Here is a 21,290-nt window from a genome sequence, read left to right on the forward strand (position 1 = left end):
ACCGTTATACCCAGGAACTTCAGCACAGTCTGGTAACTCAGCTGCAGAAATCAGTACAATTTCCCAAACTTCAGAGAGCCAATGCCACACTCCATTAACACAGAGATTTCATGCCCTACAAGATCACAGATGCATAAATTAGTAAGCAGATAGAGAGACTGCCCAAATTATGTTTTTTTTTAACTGTAAATGCAGATCATATTCCAAACTACATAACACAGATTTGAACAGTCTTCTATTTTTAATACTGACTAGTATCAAAAAATGACTAAGAAATACATAGAGAAGTCAGCTCCCCCATTTGAAAAGTTGCTCATAAAAAGATTTGAAACATTGCCCACAAAAATCCGTTTTTGTTTGACCCAAGCAAAAAGGACACAGGACTGGTCATCATGGTATGAGAGACACACAGAGGAAAAGCTGACATGCACATATGTATAGATATATACATATAGATATGTATATAAAGATATATGCACATATGTATGAGTATGGACAGCACCTTGTTTGAAAGAACCATTGGTTGCTCACCTTATGACTTTAACATAACACAAGATCATGATTTGGCATAGCCAAATGACGGGGTTTTGCTGTGCATTTGTGTGGATTCATACAACAGGCAGCCATGACATTGTGCTGTTACATATGGAGATCAGCATTACTATACTGTTCAGTCATATGGGCTCGTCCTCAGAAAAATTAGGTTTGACAGAGCTTGCTGAACCAATGCATACAACCTATACAACACTCTGGCAGAGGGCATCGCACCCAGTCATACTAAAGTACTTGAGAAAAAGGTTAGGGTGCTTATAAGCAAAGCTAGATTTAGCAATCCTTCATTATGTTCTCTATATATTTTCTTGCAGAGAATATTTTCCCTTTTGCTCTGAACTTCCTTAGGCTTAAATAAATCATCTATCACAACTGGCAAAATATTTAATACTATGGGTACCAGCACAGATGTACTGACTATATTTATGAAAATGCCTGCTTCGTCAGCTTGTAAATTCAGGAAAAATGTAGCTATCTTGTAAAAGTCAGGTGTCTGAAATGCCAGCTAGCACAGTGATACACATCTAGTATTTCAAATGAAGACTGGGTTTAATAAATACATAATACATATATATACCCACATTTAAAAATCTACATATCGATAAATGTATGTGCATACTTAAGAATCCAGTTAGGAAAGCTAATGTGCAACAAATCTTTTTTGCATTAGTTATACAGGCTCCAAATATTCAGCAATATTCCAAAAACATAAAAATCCCAACCACTACAGCAACCAACAAAGGTGCTCAAGTATTGTGACAACCAGAGTTCTGTCTTGCTGTCAGTACAAACCTGTCTTTTACATCCCTTTACCACCAAGTATGACAAGAAGAACAGAGCTGGTTGCAGCTGACCAAGCTGGTGACACCCTGTTCAAGTGGTATAGATCTGTAGTAGAGCCCCAATATAATCAAATACTCTGAACTGCTAGATATACATTATGCACATATTTTAAAACATTTATATGCCTAATGCATCAAGATAGAGACCAGGATTTTTTTTTTTTTTTTTTTTTTTTTTAAATTAATCAAAGAACTGATGGGCTAAGTTCTATAAACAACTCAAGAGATTTTTGATGAAAGGTTATGTTTTGGACCATTTCTACTGAAACTAGCATGTAAAATATGGAAAAATACCTACTAGGAAAAATGGTGAAATAAATGAATGTTAAAAATTGTCATCCATAGTGACATGCTCACAAATGTGACAGACATTGACTTTAATATATTTTAGCTACTATAGATATATTAGCTATCTTGCCTAATGTATGCCAAGACAGGCTTTGGTTAGGCTTTAAAATATTGGCTCTGTGAGCAAAAGTGATGTAATTTACAGAGAGGGTTTTTTGCATTATAAATCTGACTGTGAATAATAGACCAGGTTCAGGGTATAAATACCAGAATCAAGGAGGTTTTTTACACACTTAGGATATGCATATAGTTACTCTATCACAATATCTTCCAACATTCTGTAATCACCTGTTAGGTCCTTCTTGAGAATTATTAAAAAAAAAAAAAAAAAAAAAAAAAAAATTACTTTCTGGTTTCCATACAGCAGAAAATTGCTTACTAAAGCTGCTTCCTACAATAAGGAAATAAAGGAAACTAAAATGATGCTTTTAAACTGGTGTTCATTGGCTGTTTGGAATAAAAATTCACCTATATTACTTGGAAGCCATCCATAAGAAAAAGCTGGTATATTCAGTAAAACAAAATAAAAATAACACTCTCCTCTGCATTATATATATATATATATATATATATATATTAAAAAAAAAAAAAAAAAAAAGTGTATTGGATGAACATTGATCCCAAGATTTGGAAGACAGGTTGCTATTTCTTGCCTGATTTCTGTCAAGCCTGCAAGTACATTTATACTACTTACTTGGCAGCATTTTCCTCACTAATACATCTGAAAAAGCCCACTCACTCTAAAGCAATCTTTTTAAATGGTAAGACATGGCAGAATTTGTGCACTTCATATTTATAACTATGCAATAAAATTTTGGTTTTGAGCTGTATATTTCACAACAATTTTGTAAGGTTGTCATGAAGCATGTAGGCACACACTGGAAATGTCACAGAATGCACTTTTCCTTTCAAAATGAAACATATGGCATTTCATTTTACCTAGTGCACATCTTGAAATAAGTATATAAATCCTTGGTATATGTGCAGATTATAATACAAGGGTAAATATATTATTTTTAGTAAGGTCCTTGTGCATATCACCTGTAGCTGATAAACCAGGTATGGTGATGATCATGCAAATTAGCAGAATTTCTTTTCTACATATAGATTAATCTTAATTCTTATTATTATGCAGGAACAGGATTGTTTTAATTCTGTCTACAAAACCTGTAATTATTTTGTTTGTTTGTGCTCATTCCAGCAGTTATCAGTTTGTCCCATGTTTACTGCTACTAAATTACTTCATAAACAGAAAATTCAATGCATTTTTATCTATTATTATTGTGATGATGAAATATCAGTTATTCTCACTGTTACACTTCATGAGACAATGTTCTTGTCTCTGCATAATTATTAGCAGTTTGAAAATAATTACATAACTTAAACTGACTTCTTCATTTTTCATGGAACTCCTTTATTTCCCATGACTTTTGCAGATGATAGAATCCCATACCTTGATCTACGACCTTCATAGTTCAGTATATAATATTATATACTGAAGCAAATAAATACATACATAAGCAAGTAAACATGCTGAAAAACTCCTCTTTAATTTTATCCATCATATAGTTTCCCACATCAGCCTTCTACTGTATTAATTAGTATATAAATTGAGAGAAGTTACTTACAAAGCCAAAAGCATGCTAATATCTTCTGCCAAATTATTTTTGTTTTAATTCACATGATTTTCAAAAAATTTCCTTACCTCAAAAGTTAAAGCAACTGAAAGTACTGTCATGTCCTGAAGTCCAAAACATATTAAATAATCTAACAAATTCTTGAGTCATACAATCCAGATATTTTTGGATTTCAGTTCATGCTCATGAAACTTACTTTACTCTGCTATGTATTCATAGCAATGGCTTATTTTGGTAGCTTAATACTAGAGAAAGAAAATATCTTGCCAATTCACTAGTTATCACATCTGTGAGTAAGCAACACTCTAGCAAAGACAGAGGTAGAGCTGGTCGGAGTGTCGTAACATGGCTCACAGTCAACCACGGGGACAGGCATCAGCACTGCCACATGGACTTCTCCATCATTTCCACCAGCTGTCAGGGACAGCAGAGCAGAACTGGGCCTTAGCAATAGCAACCAGCACTAGGCCAACTACAAAACAGACAACAGGCTGACAAGGGAACATGTCACAAAAACATATGCAGCATGAGATTATCAGTAGAAAACATATATAGCTGCAGACAAAAGAAAAGGCTAGTTAAACAAAAATTAAATTAGTCAAGTGATAGAAATAACATGAGTATGAGCAACTGGTGTAACACTGACGTGTTTTTTCTAATTGCAATTCCATCATTAGATATCATTCCTGGCCTTGGGAAATTTTCCAAATTAGAATCTGGCTGTATTGGAGCTACTGTGAGTAGTGCTTTAGAGTCACATAAAACCACCTTATGTGCTTGACAAATATACTCCCTGAAGCAGGCATCAGGTGTTGATTTTTTTTTTTTTCCCTTTTAATTTAATTAGAGACCATAAGGACTAGGAATGGCACCCAACCGGTGAGGTTAAAAACTCACATTGAGTTGCAAGGAAACATGATCCAGCACAACTACCAGTAAGAAGAATCTCTCATAAAAAAACCCATAAGCTTACCAACAAAAAATATATTTCCAACTCTTGTTGGAAAAAAAGCCCAAACAATAAAACAAAAAACAACCAACAAACCTCAACACTAAAAAAAATTCTTAAAATGTAAACCCTTGAAGAGTTTCTAAAGCCTTAAACCTTGATAGTAGCTGAACTTTGTTCCAAAAATATTATTCCTAAACCAGTTCCATACTTTTGACTTGAGTTTCCCATTCCATCCACTTGAGCTTGAAGATTATCACTACGCTCTATGTGTTTTCTTGCATTACAGATCAGAGTTTCTAATAACTGGTTGCATCTTTATAGAAGTTGCAGAGTATTTCAGGTTTTATGTGAGCAGCAACCAAAGGTGCAGGGAAGAGTATCTTATACCATGAACAGTTCCTTTATATAAGACCATGATAGAATTTTGACCATTTATTTTATGTTTTATCATAAGTTCTTCTCATAATTTCTCTTATATTCTTATATTTGCTTCTTTACAACAGATGATGGTAGACAGATATGCTGGAGGAGACCAAGTCTGAAGCGCAAAAGCCTTGAGAGCAGAACACAGGGCTAAAAGCAGAACACAGGGCTAAAATTATACAAAATAAAAGGCGGTACATAGACAGTAAAATACAGATTTTTTTTAAAAAAATAAAAAAAACCCACAAAAAACTGCTTTTTTTTTTTTTCTTTCTTTCCCTTGAAACTAATTTTCATGTACTGTCTGAAAGTTTCAGACAAACTAGGGTTAAAATAGAGAGAATTTTAAAGCTAAGCCTCTATGAAAGACAAAGTATTAGAATTGATAATGTGGGGTTAAATATCTTACTTACTTCTCTCTCCAATTCTAACAAAATCGTCTCATTTAGATGAAATGGAAAAAAGGAAGAAGTAGAAGTTAAAGATGCAAGGTAAATTACCAACATCTGTTGTGAATGAGTTATGGCTCCTTCAGAAGTCCAAGGTAGACAAGATTTACCCCTTAAGTATAGTTAAGTACAAACCAGTTAGCTTCCTGATAAAGGATAACAATTCTGTAAGTATTTTTTCCACCACTTAATGATTTATAATTACTAGTGGGGAAGAGACAAGAACCATAAGAAGGTCAAAATGAAATATAATTGCAAAGAATGAGATGTTAGCATAAGTGCAACTGTCAAAAGAAGTCAATATCAGTGTAAGGATTTATGAAGAGAAATTAAATGCAAAATGAGAAAGTTTCACAAGTAGATTTAGTGGGTTTTTTTCAGTTATGACTGAAATTCATAAACAGAATATTTGGCTCAACATATACTAGCAAACTGCAATTCAGATTTAACTGTTGATATGCATACAACATTTTATTCTTTAGCTAATTGTTAGAGTAATAAATAGTCCTCTTAATTTAAATTTATATTGAAATTTAATTCAATTTTATAATTGATTGCTTGTAATTTCCTCATAGTAATTGCACTTCTTGTTTTGGGATCAAGACATTTCAGAGATAAATTCAATTGACATGATATATTTGTTGGCTGTGCTGATAAGATAAAAGCCACAGAACAATATATAAAATTCTTTGAGTCTTTGGCTGAGTTTCTTTTAGGGTAACAGATGAAAAGTATTACTAGTACTAACTTCAAAGAAGACAAGCAGTCTGAAAAGTAGCATAAAGAGCTTTCCTGTTGATTTTATCTATTATGAAAAAGGCCTTTAAATAAAACTTCGTTTTTAGCATATTCTACAGAAAATTACTGTAGAGGATTGTTTTATACTATATAGTGGAGCAATTAAAAAAAAAAAAAAAACAGGAATAAGCTACTTTTCTATCAGATTCCTAGAGCAAAGAACTTGAATTTGATTAAATCTTAGAGGACCTTTTCACTAGCTTGAAGCAATTTGAAATAAATAAATATTTCCAAATATTAATATAACTTCAAAAACAGATGCATCATATGCCTTAAAGATATAATTCAACACAAATAGTTGGATTTTTTTCTTCTTCTTCTTCTTAAAAAAAACCAAAATAAACCCCAAAAACCTCAGGATATTGTTTGACTGTATTTCACACGTATTGAAGAGAGAAGCATGAAGTGTATTTTTGTTAGTGATGAAAAAACCCTAAAGATTCAATTTATGCAAGCCAGTATAATTCTGTCCTTGGTAAAGGAGCGGTGAAAGTCAATGCTAACACTCACACAGACAAAAAAAAGCTCTTTTATTTTTAGAACAATGTCCAGATTAGTCAGACCACTCATGCATCAGGCAACAAATTGATCAGAGAATTTATTGTGCTCCAATTTAGAACTTCATGACTCTTCCTACTTTCATCTGAAATATTGCACTCAGGTGAATTCCAAAGAAACAATTTCAGCCTTACATGGCAAACTTTATATTCCAAAGAAACAAGTGAGGAAGTATGTTTATATTTCAATCTGAATTAGCAGTGTGTCCTGACCTCAAGGAATGCCAGCAACATCCTGATCTATGCTAACAGGAGCACAGCCAGGATGCTTAAGGGAGGACTAGTCTCTCCTACTCAGTGCTACTGAGACAATATTTAAAATATTGTGTCCAGTTTTGGACCCTCAGTTACAAAGCAGGTGTTGAATAACTGAGTCAAGTTCAGCAAGGGAGAGTTGTGCCAAGCTCTTGTACTTTGGGAAGGAGTTCTTTGCACCGATCTGGAAGATGAGACATGATTAACATGAACTAAAATACACAGATTGCAATTTGATATAAGGGGGAAAGGACTTGTGGAGAGGAACAGAGAAATCACTGTGGGTATAATTAGCCAGTGGAACAAGTTCTCCAAAGAGGTTATGCAGTTTCCATCATTGTAGATTTTTAAGTCCTGGTCTCGACTCTGTGTTGATCCTGCTTTGAGCAAGAAGTCAGACTAGGGGACGTCCCAAGGCCCCTTTGAACCCAATTATATATAATTGTAATGCAGAATTATACACACATATCTTTTACAGAAATGGAGCCTTTCATTTTGGTAGTTGTCTCCTAGACTTGTTGTAGCAGACAAGTCTCCTGTTACAAACTGCCTCTGTCCAAGAGCTGCAGAAAATAAAAGAAAAACTTCAGGAAAAACAGAACATGTGACTGGAATGTCAACTGAGTCCCAGGGCAGTGCTGCTAAAACACAAAGGCATTTTGATGATTCTTCTTTTAGTTTAATCCTTTCCTTTAAACATGCACAGAGACACATATCTACTAGTGGCTGAAATGCATCCAAAAGAACAGTTATACACACACATGTAATTAGGCAGGACCTATTTTGCAAGGCATCCAAACACACCACCACATACTATATTTTTACTATGGGCTTAATTCTCTTTCATGGTTTTTCCCAGTTGCATGTGTTCTAGTCTATTCCCACCAACAAGAGGATAAAAGAACATAGCAGTATAGACACACAGTTTCTCCATTATTGAAGGGGATGAATTTGTTGAACCACCAGTCATTTTATCAGGCTGTTTACAGTACTGTCATTAAAGCAAGTTGGTTAATTAAGTTCATATGAAGAGGGGTGATACTCAGGCATGAAGTTCAGGCCTAGAATAACAAGTCAATTAGTTATAATCAGGATGCCTAGTCAATTAATTTTAAAAATGAAAACAAGTTCAATTTTCACTCACAATTCAATTTTATTTTTGATGTCTATTCCATTTTCAAATTTTGGAGTATGCTATGATGCTAATACACATACATACACACTTCAAATTAAACCTAATTTGAGCATTCTAATAAAACATCAATACTAATTTGGTGTTCATTTTTAGCTCTGGAGTCATGAGAAGTTACAGGCAATTTTGCTCTTAGACAAAAGTAGACATTCATTTAGACTGGAGATTAACACAACAGATACAATACAACTACAATACCAGAATCTAACACCTTTTAGTCTCCTGGAAAAAGAAGAAAAAAAGCAAAAAACCCAAACCTTCATTCTGCATGGAATTAGACTTTGAGCAGATATAAGAATGGAAACCATTATATCGAGTTATACGCTTAAACAGGCATCCTTATCAATACAAAGAAGAGACCTCCTCAGCAGGCAAGCAAGATTTGGAACCCTGGAAGTGAAGCATGAAGTTATGTGCTCCAAGAGCTCTCAGATGAAACACACCAATCCCAGAAGGTAACTGGGGGAAAAAGTCATTACAAGAAAGGTCTATAAGAAGGACACAGAATAAGTAAAATTGTCTAACTATGCGTGGTTCACTGATAAGATAGATCATTACTATTGGACAAAAGACATCAGCATCATATTGTTGCATTTCAAAGCACAAGATTTTTCTGCAGTACAAGAGATCAGTACCAGACTAAGTCTCCCTAAAGTTATAGCGACCAACTCATCCTGATGCTAAGTAAACACAGATGTCATAAAATAACAGCAGTGAAACATCAAAATAAATTTGTAAGAAGCACTGATTTCTCAGGAAGTCAAACTCATCTATCCAGTCTCAGTAGTAACTATAGAGCACACGCACACAAAAAAACCAAAGCAAACCAAACCAACCAACCAAAAAAACAAACAAAAAAACCCCCAACCAACAACAAAAACATATTTCAAAGGAAAAATCAGGGAAAAAAAAAAAAAAGAAAAAAAAGAGAGGGTTTAGGTATATTATTTTATATATAAGAAAGTGCAAGGGAGTTTCTACTTTCTTGACAAAGTTATATTCTCTTTATTAGCCTAAGGCTCATCTTTGTACCATCTTCAGTTTAGTTTTATGGGGTTTTTAGTGTATGTTTTATACTTTTAATGCTCATCATTCTCACAAATTTCCAAAACACATTCTTCTTCTCACATAGTTTATCATATGTGCTTGGAATAGGTTCTTCATCATGACATATTTACTTCTTTCCCTTTGAACAGCAACAGCTTTTTCTTAATTATCTATAATAATTGTTATTCTAGGTATCCCTTCATCTTGGAAACTCAGGGTTGTTTTCTTAATGCACTGTTACAGTACGTTTATGGAAAACAGGAAAAAAGTTTGAAATACTAACAGTTTACAAATTTTTGTTTTCCAGGTTGAACTGTTTCAGTTCGTGTCATGCACTAGTTTGATTTGTTCGCCTTTCGTTATGTTTACAGACCACAGACTGTTGATTGGAAACAGAAATCAAGAGAGGGGAAAAAAAAAAAATCACATTTTTCCAAGAAAACCTTTCCCTTCAGGTTTGGTATACAGCTTTCAGAAAGTAGATATACCACCAGCAAAACAGAAAATGGGTTTTACTTTTTCTAGTAAAAGCATTATAAAAATGTATTTATTATAAGTAGTCTTACCAACACACCACTTGAAAAATCATGGTTTGTTGAGGCATGCCATATCAACTGGTTTCTTGGAAAAATTCTTTGACTCAGTAATGGTTCCCAGGAGTTTGGTAACAATTTTCTGGAACATTCAGTTTTCTTAAAAAGAAAAGTACTGTTAAGTGCCACACCAATCTTCTCAGCAGATAAATTTCTGTTGCTTGCCTAGCCTATTGATCTTGTAACCTGTTTAGGTTATCTATTTTTTCCAAATAATAATTTAAAACATAAAATTATTATTAACATTATTTAATTCAGAAAGGTTTTATGCTGCTGAGAAAGACGTCAAAAGAAACAGGCAAAAAGACTCATCGTTCACAATGTACACGTGTCCAAATAATAAAGATATGTTTTGCGATCCACTAATGGAGTCTCCTGATAACTTACATAAAGGAAAGTTATAGCCTTTGTTGTACATTCAACACAGTAATTGAAAAAGTCTTCAATATCTATTTCTTCATAACATAATGTATCTGTAAATCTATTAATGGTCAGAGAGGTGGAATACCTCTCTTATGAGAACAGGCTGAGAGAGTTGGGGTTGCTCAGCCTGGAGAAGCCTGCAGGGACATATCATTGAGGCCTTTCAATGCATGAAGGCTTATATGACAGACTAGAATCTTTACCGAGGCATGTAGAAATGGGACATGGGGCAACAACAATTTTAAACTGAAAGATGGTAGATTTTGGGTAGATTTAGATGGGATATAAAGAAGAAAATTTATTTTTGTTTGTTGGGAATTTTGGGGTATTTCATTATTTTTTGTTTACTTGTTTAGTTTTACGCAATGAGAGTGGTGAGACACTAGGACAGATTACCCAGAGAACTCCTGGATGCCCCACCCCTGTATGTGTTTGAGGCTGGGTTGGGCAGAACTTTGAGCAACCTGCTCTAGTGGCAATTGTCCTTGCCTGTGTCGGGGTTGACCTAGATGATAGTTAAAAGTTGAAAATAAATGATCACTAAGGTCCCTTCCAACCCAAACCCCTCTGTGATTCTATTTTAAACTCTTTTTTGTTTACTCAGCTCTCAACAATATTTCTGTAGAATAGAGTGTACTCTATTTCCTGACCTCCTGCCTTTCCTGGTGATGGCATTTTTATCCTACAGCTAGAGAATGAGATGGGTACACCCATAACCGCATAATGCACCCATAATATATTAGTCAAAAAAGCCTTGAGAGATGAGATTCTGGATTCCCATAGACCAAAAAGAAAATAAATAAATAAATAAATAAATAAATAAATAAATAAATAAATAAATAAATAAATAAGAATTAGTCATGTCCTAGATGGGCTAATCCATTGTGATGTGTGACAGATAATGATTAAGAGACAAAAACCACCTTGTCCTAAATCTGAATATCATTTGCCATTCATCAACATATCTGATAGCATGACCAGCTGTATCTTGTCACATCATGGAACTGTTCCTTTGGCAAAAATGATGCCATAAAACTAAACCACCCAAGTCTAACTGGATATGCTATGCCAAAAAACCAAAAAAAACCCAAAAAACCAAAACAAACAAACAAACAAAAACCCCTTAAACTCTGACTATTATTTATTCTTTTCTCAGGTAAGACAAATAATAAATAATTACACAGAAAAACAGAAAATCTAATTCATGTTTTGGAAAAAAATATTTTTTTAAACAGAATACATCAATATTAACGGTACGGGAAATATTATATGTAAAATTACAGCTAGGAAAAGCTGGACATCAAAATAAATGATCCTGTCCAATCCTGTACATTCCTTAGCACTGAAGCTTTGTGTATTTTTCATACTTCAATTTTGCTTACCTTAATGCAAGAGTTATTTCCATGGACTGATAATACCAATCTTATTAAATGGGGAGGTCTGCCTTGTATGACTGCTTCATATTCAAACATAACATTAGTTTGCCAGTCATTTTGTTTACCTCAGGGAAGGCAAGAATTTTTATGTTTTCCCAGCATTCATCATAAGTAGCAAACAGTGGTACAACTGCAGCTGTCCCTCACATTCAGAGCATGTGAATAGCTTATTTCTGAAAGTGCTGGAGTTCAGATAGTGCTGGAAACATAAGCCATGCTGAGTTACAAGCCCCTTAACACATAAAATACAGTGGAGAAAATAGGTAATAGGCAGTACTGTTTCAACATTTAAGACTCAGAATTTTAAACCCTCATTTTTACAGGATAAAAGCTCATACCCAAGGGAAAGGAAACAGTGGAGAATTGGAAAGCTGCATGCTAAGTATAAGATGTGCTTTCTCAGCAGCAAAAGAAATAATTTCTGGAGACCATTTTATTTTTTATAACCGCCATACAAAAATCAAAGCAGAAAGCAACATAAAGCACATGCATATTTTTGTAAATTATCATAACAGCTTGTAATTACATTTGTATTACACACTTTCCCATGCTGCTGTCTTTGAAGTTTATTAACACTAAATTTGGACTTTGCATTTTACAGTGTATAGTTAATACAAAATTTCAACAGAAAAAACATATGAATGCTGCAAGTGGCTGTTTGAACATCCAAACACAACTCATCTTCTGATTTAATTAAGCAGGGATAATGACAATACGACCCTTTGAGATCTCTTCAAGACACCTCCATCTACAGTGCACTTTTTTCTTTATAGGTCGGATATCAAGTGAGTCTCTGAAAACTTTTTCAAGTATTTAATGAGATATGAGAAGGAAAAAAAAAAAGAAAAAAAAGTATTTTGAAGGGCTATGATACTAAGTTGTGCAAAGCATGTCTTGATTTAAACAATTTCCAGAAAATTCTAACACACTACAAATATTATAATAAAGTTCTCTGTAAAATTAAGTGCTAAAAAATTTTGCAACTTCGAATTTTTCTAAAACCACTAGTGCTGGAATATGTTCAGAAGGCGCCATTCCAGCCCTTCTAACTGATGTTTTTGAAGACTGAATTTATTCTTACTCCTTTAATATTTTTAAGATGGCAGCACTGCCGTCTTATAAGCAGAGATTCTGAAAACACTGGATCTGCACATGAAACTGCTAAGAGCAATTGCATCTGTAGCCATTGATACACCTGTTACATAGAATACACAGCAAAACCATCAGAGATCTTTTTAGATCAGTAACCCACTTGAATCTAGAAATGTTTCCTATTTGGCAGACAGGTTCTGTAATCACCTAGAAATAGCATTTTAACCCAACACTGAAATACACTTTAGTGAAACTAAACTCAGATAATTAAACATAACTTCAAAAGACAATCTGTCAACTGTTTAGAAAGAAGACAGCAGCAACATAATCATCAAGCTGAAGAAAAATAAATGCCTGTACACCATATGGGTAGTCACAGATTACCTATTTGTAAGATAAAATGCTAAAAAATCAACCTATAAAGATGCTGAAATAATAGCTAATTTTCAGTCAGTTAAGCCTGAATGAGATACATTTACATAAAAATCCTTTGATCTGAACATTGAGCTCTTTGTTCACATTCTCAATCTGCAATATCCATCACTACCTCTCATCGTTGTTTGTTGATGGATTGTTGTAAGACAGTTAGAAAGATGTCCGTTAATAAGAAGCTACCAGAATATATAAATATTAAAATTACACTGACTCCATTTTGTTGACATGAGACTATAAACAACATTGAAAGGTACTATTTTTTTATCATCTCTGCAGATTTAAATAGGATAAGAAGTAGTTATTTTAACAACTCTTCCGCCTTCCTCTAAAAGCTCCAGAATACCTTGTAGAAGAGGAGATCTGGTAAATACAATTATTGAAGGGATTTATTTCAGTTACAGGCTGGTTTTCATCAGGATTTTCACCATGGCTTCTCACACCAGTGATAAGACATAGACAGTGTTTGAGAAAAGACAATTCCACGCATACTCAAACCTACTTAAACACATATACCAGAGGCTGGCATCCACCAGTGAAAGCTTCATACCTCTACTTCCTCAAAACCAGCTAAGTATAATTAGTCAAGATCAACTCATAAAGGCCTTCCCATATGCCCTTTTGAGTACTTCCTTTGTCCTTAACTACCTGCTTATAAAATTATGTGTTTCTGTGCAGGTAACTAACAGGGAACCAAACACTCACCAACTAGGAGATAAATTCTTATGCCCATCTCAGATAAGAAAAAAAGAGAACTCAGTTTAATTATTATGGTTGAAATCCTGTGATAACACAGCAGTTGACTGTTTTAGCTTCTCTGAGTCTGGAAACGTGGTTGTTTTGGGGTTTTTTGGGGTGTTTTTTTTTTTCTTTGTTTGTTTGTTTGTTTTGAGGTTTTTTTGTAATTATTACTTTAGCCAAAAAGGCATTTATCAAATTATGATCTTTTCCATTGACTATCACCCTGTCACTGATTTTAGAAGTCAAACAAAACAGAGAAAGAAGAGTTACATCTGCAAGGCATACATCCTCATGCTGTGTGTCCCCAGTTGGTTGACACCTTTCAGAAAGGTCTCAATTCCCTGATAAAGAGCACTTACCTCTCTCTCTCATGGCCCATTCAACTTCATCTTGCTCTAACAGAGACAGGTAGTTTTGTGCACTGGAAACTCATCTTTTGCAAGCTCTGAATCACAGGGCTGTCTAAACTTGTTTTCCTGCTGACTTTATCCCAGGCAAAACTTCTACATGAAACAATACTGTCATGCCAGAATAACTCAACAATTAGTAGAACACAGCATGAACTTGTAAATAACCAGCATGACAGATAGCTAGGGAAGAGTAAAGAGAAAAAGTAAATTTAATTCCCCTTTTACAAACTCATTTGTGAAAGACAATCTACAATCTGAGTATTCTGAAGAGAAATCATTACAAACAGAAGTCAAAAGGATCAGTTACAAAGAGTATTTTAAGGACAAGGCAAAGGCAAACAACATAATATTCTCAGCAAAACAATCTAACTTACAATCATTTCAATTAGGGACATCTTCCTCTCTGGAGACTTGCATGCATTGCAACTTGTATAACAGTAATTCTCCATTATAACTACCCAGCAAACTCAGCCTGGTATTCATAAGGCATTTTACTGTATTCTTTATTGTTAGGTTGTGTGATAAAGCTGATCATAGAACCACAAAGGAGCTCAGAGACACAATGGCAGGAATGAGAGCACTCAGCTACACTCAGACCCATCCCAGGAGGAATCTGCCCATCCCAGCCCATCTCCACAAACTCAGAGGAATGGAGGGATGCAGGTGGGAACCCAACCCAAGGACTACAAAGCAACAAACATCCTAGTCAGACCCCTCTCAGGACTGCCCCAGCACAGCCTCAGCCTCATTGTCCAGGTGTAAAACCCATCACAAGGAGTCAATCAGGAGCAATCTGGAAATCCCTTTTCAGATTAAAAATGTTGCTTTCCAGGAGACACACTGTAGGACACAAAGGAATAGCAATCTCAGGTCACAGGATTTACAGGATATTTAAAGGAGGAACCAAAGATTGAAAAAGCCAGTTTAGCGGATTTGGGAAGTAATAAGAGTAGGAAAATAGAAGGATAAGAAGTAAAGGCCAGGTCACAAATAAGCGGCTGGTCAGTACACTCATTTGCTCATGCTCTGTACCTGACCAGTACAGCCCATCCTGTCTTACCTACTTATTAAACCATTTTTTACCGCTTTTGTGGGTGAGAAGGCTCTATGGCATGTGCACATGCATGGCTGTAGAAATACATCTTCGACCTTGCTCCCCACTGAACCTGGGAACATGGAGCTGCAGCACCTTCACCTCACCTCAGGCTGATGCATCCTGCATGAAATATGTTGCTCTGACAGTTCTCAGTTGCTCTCTCCAGTATTACTACACAGGTTAATTTAATGATAGAAATTAGGGTGCTTTGCCAAAGTCTGTCAAACCTAGAAATCACAAGGAAAATATTTTGAGGATATCATTATACAGTACTTGCGTTAAAATATAAGGATTTTTAAATTACTTGATCTCACCACCAGGAGGAACACACTGCAGTCATTGTTCCTTGAAGAACTTTTCCGAAAAACACTATTTGCTGTGCATCATACTGAAGGTGAAAGTTCAGCTGGTAACATGCTGAGTTAATTTTTTCTCTTTTTCAACTATTGTAGACCACAGGCAATTTCTTTAACAACAAAGGAGCCTACTCACTCTAATACTTGCAGCAGTAGTATTCCTGTTTTCAGGAATTTCTGGTTTCAATTATTTGATATAAAAACAAATACTTTTTATTAGGTAAAAAAAAAAATCTGAAAGCACAAACATCTTGAAGAATTGTTTCTATTATCCAGTATTCTAGATTACGACAGAATTTTCAAAAGGAAGTCCACCCTAATGTGACTAACAAGTAAAAGAAACCATACTATGCCAAAGTCAAGTATTTATCCTAATATTTTGTCCAGAGTTAAGAAAATCTCCTCTAAAGTACCAATTAATTTTAACATATCCATATTGGATTCTTCATAATATCATAGAACAACCTTACCAAGACAACATGCAACGTCAACTTTATTCCCTAGGTTTGGTGTTGTAATGGTTTTAATTTAATAAAACCCCGCAGAAACACCAATTAATGTAAAGGGGTTTTTTTAATATTTATTCTCTTTTTCTGGAAGGGAGAGATTAGGAGAAAAACAAAACAAAACAAAACAGGCTTAAGCTTAAAAATAAACAAAAATAGCTTTATTAACATACACTAAAAGAATGAAAGTAAATAAAAAGAAAGTTGAGAAAAAGAAAAAAACTAAAACAAAATGACACTTTAAAACACACTTCTCTCTTCTTACAAACTATTAACTTTCTTATTGAACAACATAGAAAGACACAACTTGAGATTTTCAGTAAGTTTCACTATTAGACATAATTACTCATTACTTTTCAGGCAAAGAGTCTCTCTAAGATCTTTTTATGAAGACGTTTGCCACAAGACAAAATAGTCCAGTGCTCCCAATGTCACACATCTGCTGCCGCCCAGAGTTTTCACAGACTGTGATGTTCTACCAGCAAAGCTTCTCAGTGTATCTGGGGTACTATTTACGAATACTTCTTCTAGTCTAAAATTATCTTTGTCTCAAAGGCTGAGACCTCCTTTTAACCCAGGAGCGGGGGCTTTAAAGTTCCCAAATAAATCTCAATTACTTCAGTTCTCAATTTTGATTAGAATAACATTCTACCCAACAACACTAAGATGCTTCAAAGAACCGTTCATTTCTCCATAATTTACCTTAGAGAAGTCTGGTTAAAAATGTCCACTTCTTCAATCCTATTCCAATATTATTAGTTCTTCCACTTCTAATCTAACTGACTTCATTAGCTGTCTGTTCTATGTACCCTCTGTTTTCTTTCTTCTTTCTCTCAAGGAAAAATTGTGCTTTAAAATTTCCATGTTGCTAGGAAAGGGTTAAATCCACCCGGGCTTGCAAGAGCCACGTGTAAGCACTGAGGCTGCATGGGGCTGAAGAAAATGCAAAGCTGTGCTGATGGAGGAAGCTGGTAGATGTCCTTTTTCCACCCCTCGGTCTCATCCAGGGTGGCTCATCTCAGAGTTGTTATGGAGCTGCAGGCTTTCTTTCTCTGCTGCCAGCGGTGATTAAGCTGGGCCATGTCTTGGCCCTTTCTGCTGCGTTCCTGAGCACGTGGCCAGCACTGCCGAGCTGCAGCCGCCTCTCTTCCCTGCCGTGGCAGGGGAAAGGGGCTCAGCCGGCCCAGGCCCTCCCTGTGCGGGCAGCGGCCCTCAGAGGCCCGGCTGAGCCCGGCCCGGCCGCACAGAGGGGCAGCAGGGCCCAAACTGGGCCAGCCCGCCGCCCACGGTGTTACCTCATGGCTGATTCCAAAGTGAGAGAGACCAATCAGCAGCAGATTAGTTTTAAATGTCCCCTCCAAAGTCGCATTGACATTTCCCATTGGTCAATTTAGCTGCCAATATCCCGACCAGCTTTTTGATGGGTCCCTGTCCTCCCCCTCCAAACCACTCCACGGTCAGGGCAGGGAAAAACATCTCAAGTTTCTCTATAACCAGAAAACAAAAATGTGCCAACCCATGACAGGTGTATATATTCTCATTTGAGAAAGCACAACAACGCATAACTCACTGGCAATGAATCATGATTTTAAAGAGTTAAGATTTTAGCTAAGGGTTAGAAGAAATTTATATTGATCAAGATGTAAGTTAAATGACTAAATGGTAGATTAATGATTATTAGATGCCTAAGCTAGAGATAATTGTTATATTTTGAATATGTGTATAGAGGAAAGTGGAGTAAGTGAACCGTCGTAAGAACAGATTGAAACCAGTAACAACAAAGGCCAGCACCTTTACTTCATATCAATCAATCACGAAGCACGGGACCTTGGATCGTGCCAGAGGATCACAGAGACCTGATGAAGACTCTCCTGACTTCATCCTTTGAGACCACTGGCCCAATTCGAGACCACCGACCCAATTCAAGAGAAGAACTGCGCACGCGTGAAGGACTAATAGCCTCATTTTAATACAGAGCGGGGATGGGAGGTGCTGGGGTTATGCATATGTATTGTATGTAAGGTCTTGGTAAATAAATAGAGAGCAAAGAACCTTGTTCGGGGTGGCCACACCTTTTGGAGATGACTCCCATGCTGCCTGCAGGGGAATAAACACACCACTTTCTAAATTTAAAGAGTTAGTGGGTCTTTGTCCGTGATTATATTGGTTTTCAATGACTCACAAGGGTTTAGAAGAAAGACCCTCTAAACTTAATTTGTGTTTTGCTCATGAATCAAAACCAAGAGTTCTACATAACAGAAGCAACTTTTTACTCTGTATATGTACTACAGTAACTGTGATGGACATGCCAGTTGTGTCTTGATTTTACTGTAGTTCTGACAACATCAATAGTTGCTTGTTGCTACTTCCAACTCTTCCAACATGAGCTCCAAAATTATGTCAAGCTAAATAAAAGTATTTAGATATTTTCCAGGGTCATTCTGAATATTTCAATTTAAATAATATTTAGCAAAATCTAAAACTTTTTACCTGTGAATCAAGGAATAAGCTACTCTAAAAGCGTAAAGTTCTTTACCATGCAAAACAAACAGAATTGTGAACAGATCTTGTATTAGCTATTGAACAATATACTATAGGTGCAAAGATTTCTGTGCTTATTGATACAAATATTCACATGTAGAAGGATGTTTTGCTTAAGCAGGGGTAAAACAGCTCAAACTACCTTGTTTGCAAAAGCTGTCATTGACTGATGGAGATGGGGGTCACACTGTTTTTGAAGAATGCTGAGATCACCCTGACTCATTGATTGCAAAGATAATGGCTTTGAAGGTGTGAAAAATAATATTTCCTGACAGAATCTGGCAGGAATGAGGATGTGGCAGGTGAAGTCTCTGACAAAGGAACCAACAAGTGATAGTATGGATAACTTATCTAAAGCCACTGGGTTGACACAGCAGCCTAGAAACTATGACTGATAATCAATCACTTTATACTATATAAGCTCAGCCCCACCTTTGAATAGTCAGGACTTCAAGCACATCACTTCTAGGAGTGTGTATGGAGATCCCGCTCCTGAAAGGATATGCCCCTCAAGGTTACTCCTGGAGGCTGAATGAAAGATTTGCCCACAGCTGTTGGTACAGCTGAGTAACATCAATCTCTAACTCATGGTTATATTGCTAGCTTTAATTTTTTTGCTTCAATATTGCTTCAAAAATAAGTGTACCATACTAGCAGACATAACTACACTGTGTAGCAAATAATTCTGATTTAAGTATTTTAATCTAATCATTATCAATTTAAGTAAACAATTTGTTTTCTTCATACAAATATTTTTGTTTTGTCATCCTGTATCCTGCGGGTCAAAGTTATATAAAGGCTGAATTACACCTGTATAATCCTTGAGACACAGACCATTGACTGTGTCTGGGACTCTCTAACCAGAGATGGACTGAAATACCAGCATTGACTAGAATATAAGTCCAGCAATAAAGCAGAAGGGGAAAAAAAAACCCAACAAACAAAACAAAACAGCAAAAAAACCCCACAACTTTTTTTTTTATTATTAACATTAATACATGCATAAGAAAATGCTTGTACACATGAATGGTTTTCTAATACAAATATCTACATATTAAAAACCACTGCGTTTCCTTGACTTATTAGCCTATTTTAGGATGAAACATTGCCCTTCAAAGAGGTAGCAAAAGATGTTACAGTAAGCAGCAGGTGAGGCTGCCTATACATGAACCACCTGAATACTCTGCTGCTTTCAAGGAACAAATTCCTGATGCTGCTGCTTCCAGTATCAGCAGGTATGCTGCTTTGGCTAGGACAGAGTAAAATTTTCTCCACAGTAACTGGTATGGGGCTATGTTTTTGTGGTGGAAAGTGTTGATAACAAGGATGTTTTCATGCCTGCTAAACAGAGCTTACACAGCATCAAGGTCTTTTCTGCTTCTCACACCACCAGCAAGGAGGTTGGGGGTGCATAAAAGTTTAGGAGGGCACACAGCCAGGACAGCTGATCCCAGCTGATCAGAGAGCTATTTCATGCTTAATATATAAAGCAGAGGAGAAGGGAAGAGTGATGGTTTTTGTCTTCCCAAGTAACTGCTGCTTGTGATGGGGCCCTGCTCTGTGCATCATGGCTGAACAGTTGCCTGCCCATGGGAAACTGAGAATTAATTCCTTGTTTTACTCATGCATGTGTCATGGTTTAGGAATGGTATTCTTCAGTTTAGTGTTCCCACTGAAACCATGCACCGCTTGCCCACCCCTCACCCTACAGTGGGCTGGAGATAAGAACTGAAGGCACAAAAGATACAGTTCAGGGGTTGAGATAAGCACAATTTACTAGAAACAACAAGATGAGAAAATGAACACTAACAGCAACAATATTAATAACAAAAGTGTACAAGAGAGAATTCCACATGAAAATTCTTACTATGGAGCCAGATTCAATCACCACCATACTACACCAATCTTGAAGGGAGCCCCTTCTCCCATTCCCAGAAAGTGATGTGAACTGGTATGGAATTAGTACCATGTCCTAGCCGTGCCCCTTCTTTACTGCAACACAAATTAACCCTGGCTTGGCCAGGGTTTTTCTCTCCCTATTAAACTGTCATTGCCTCACCCTCCAAGCTCTGAGTTTGATCCTTGCAATTCTCTCTCCCATCACATACCAGGGTGGGGGTGAGCAAGGGTTGTTCACCTGCTGTCTGGGTTTAAACCACAACACCATGCATGAAAATGTCTTATTTTTACAGTAGGTAATTAGAGTCCACCCCAGCCATTCTGAAACATACTGAACTGAATCTTGGCATTTGCTGTAGTTCAGTCACAACCCCTGCTGCCAGCATATGCCACTAGAATGGGATTCATCCAATAAAACATTTATCTAAAATGTTCAGATGTGCCCATGACTCTTTTTAAAAAAACACACTTTTTTATATTCAGTCCTTCAGAGAAATCTTGAAACATGGGGGCTTCTTTCCAGTTATTTTCCCACTAGGTCTCTCTCAATTAAATTACTTTTTATATTTTGATAATGAAGCAGTTGCTCTTTGTAGATTTTTCTAATAATTTTATCTGTTTGTTGCCAGGAATGCATCTCGAGAAAAGCAGGAGGAAAAAAAACCCAACAAACAAAAACAAAACAACAAAACATAAACAAACAGGAATGAGAT

The 21,290-nt window shown here is 36.0% G+C and overlaps 1 protein-coding gene across 3 annotated transcripts in view; it reads right to left on the minus strand.

Moving 5' to 3' along the window:
- The window catches only part of LOC120758783 (cadherin-12), a 578,611-nt gene that overhangs the window by 425,717 nt on the left and 131,604 nt on the right, over positions 1-21,290 (minus strand). For 2 of the 3 annotated variants that reach the window (XM_040077434.2, XM_040077424.2), the window contains exon 2: positions 3-115. The exons of the other annotated variant lie outside the window; for it this stretch is intronic. The gene's annotated coding sequence lies outside the window, so the exon portion shown is untranslated. The remainder of the gene's footprint in view (positions 1-2; positions 116-21,290) is intronic. 3 annotated transcript variants of the gene reach the window in all.

This window comes from Hirundo rustica, chromosome 1 (assembly GCF_015227805.2).
Source record: "Hirundo rustica isolate bHirRus1 chromosome 1, bHirRus1.pri.v3, whole genome shotgun sequence".
Lineage (NCBI taxonomy): Eukaryota > Metazoa > Chordata > Aves > Passeriformes > Hirundinidae > Hirundo > Hirundo rustica.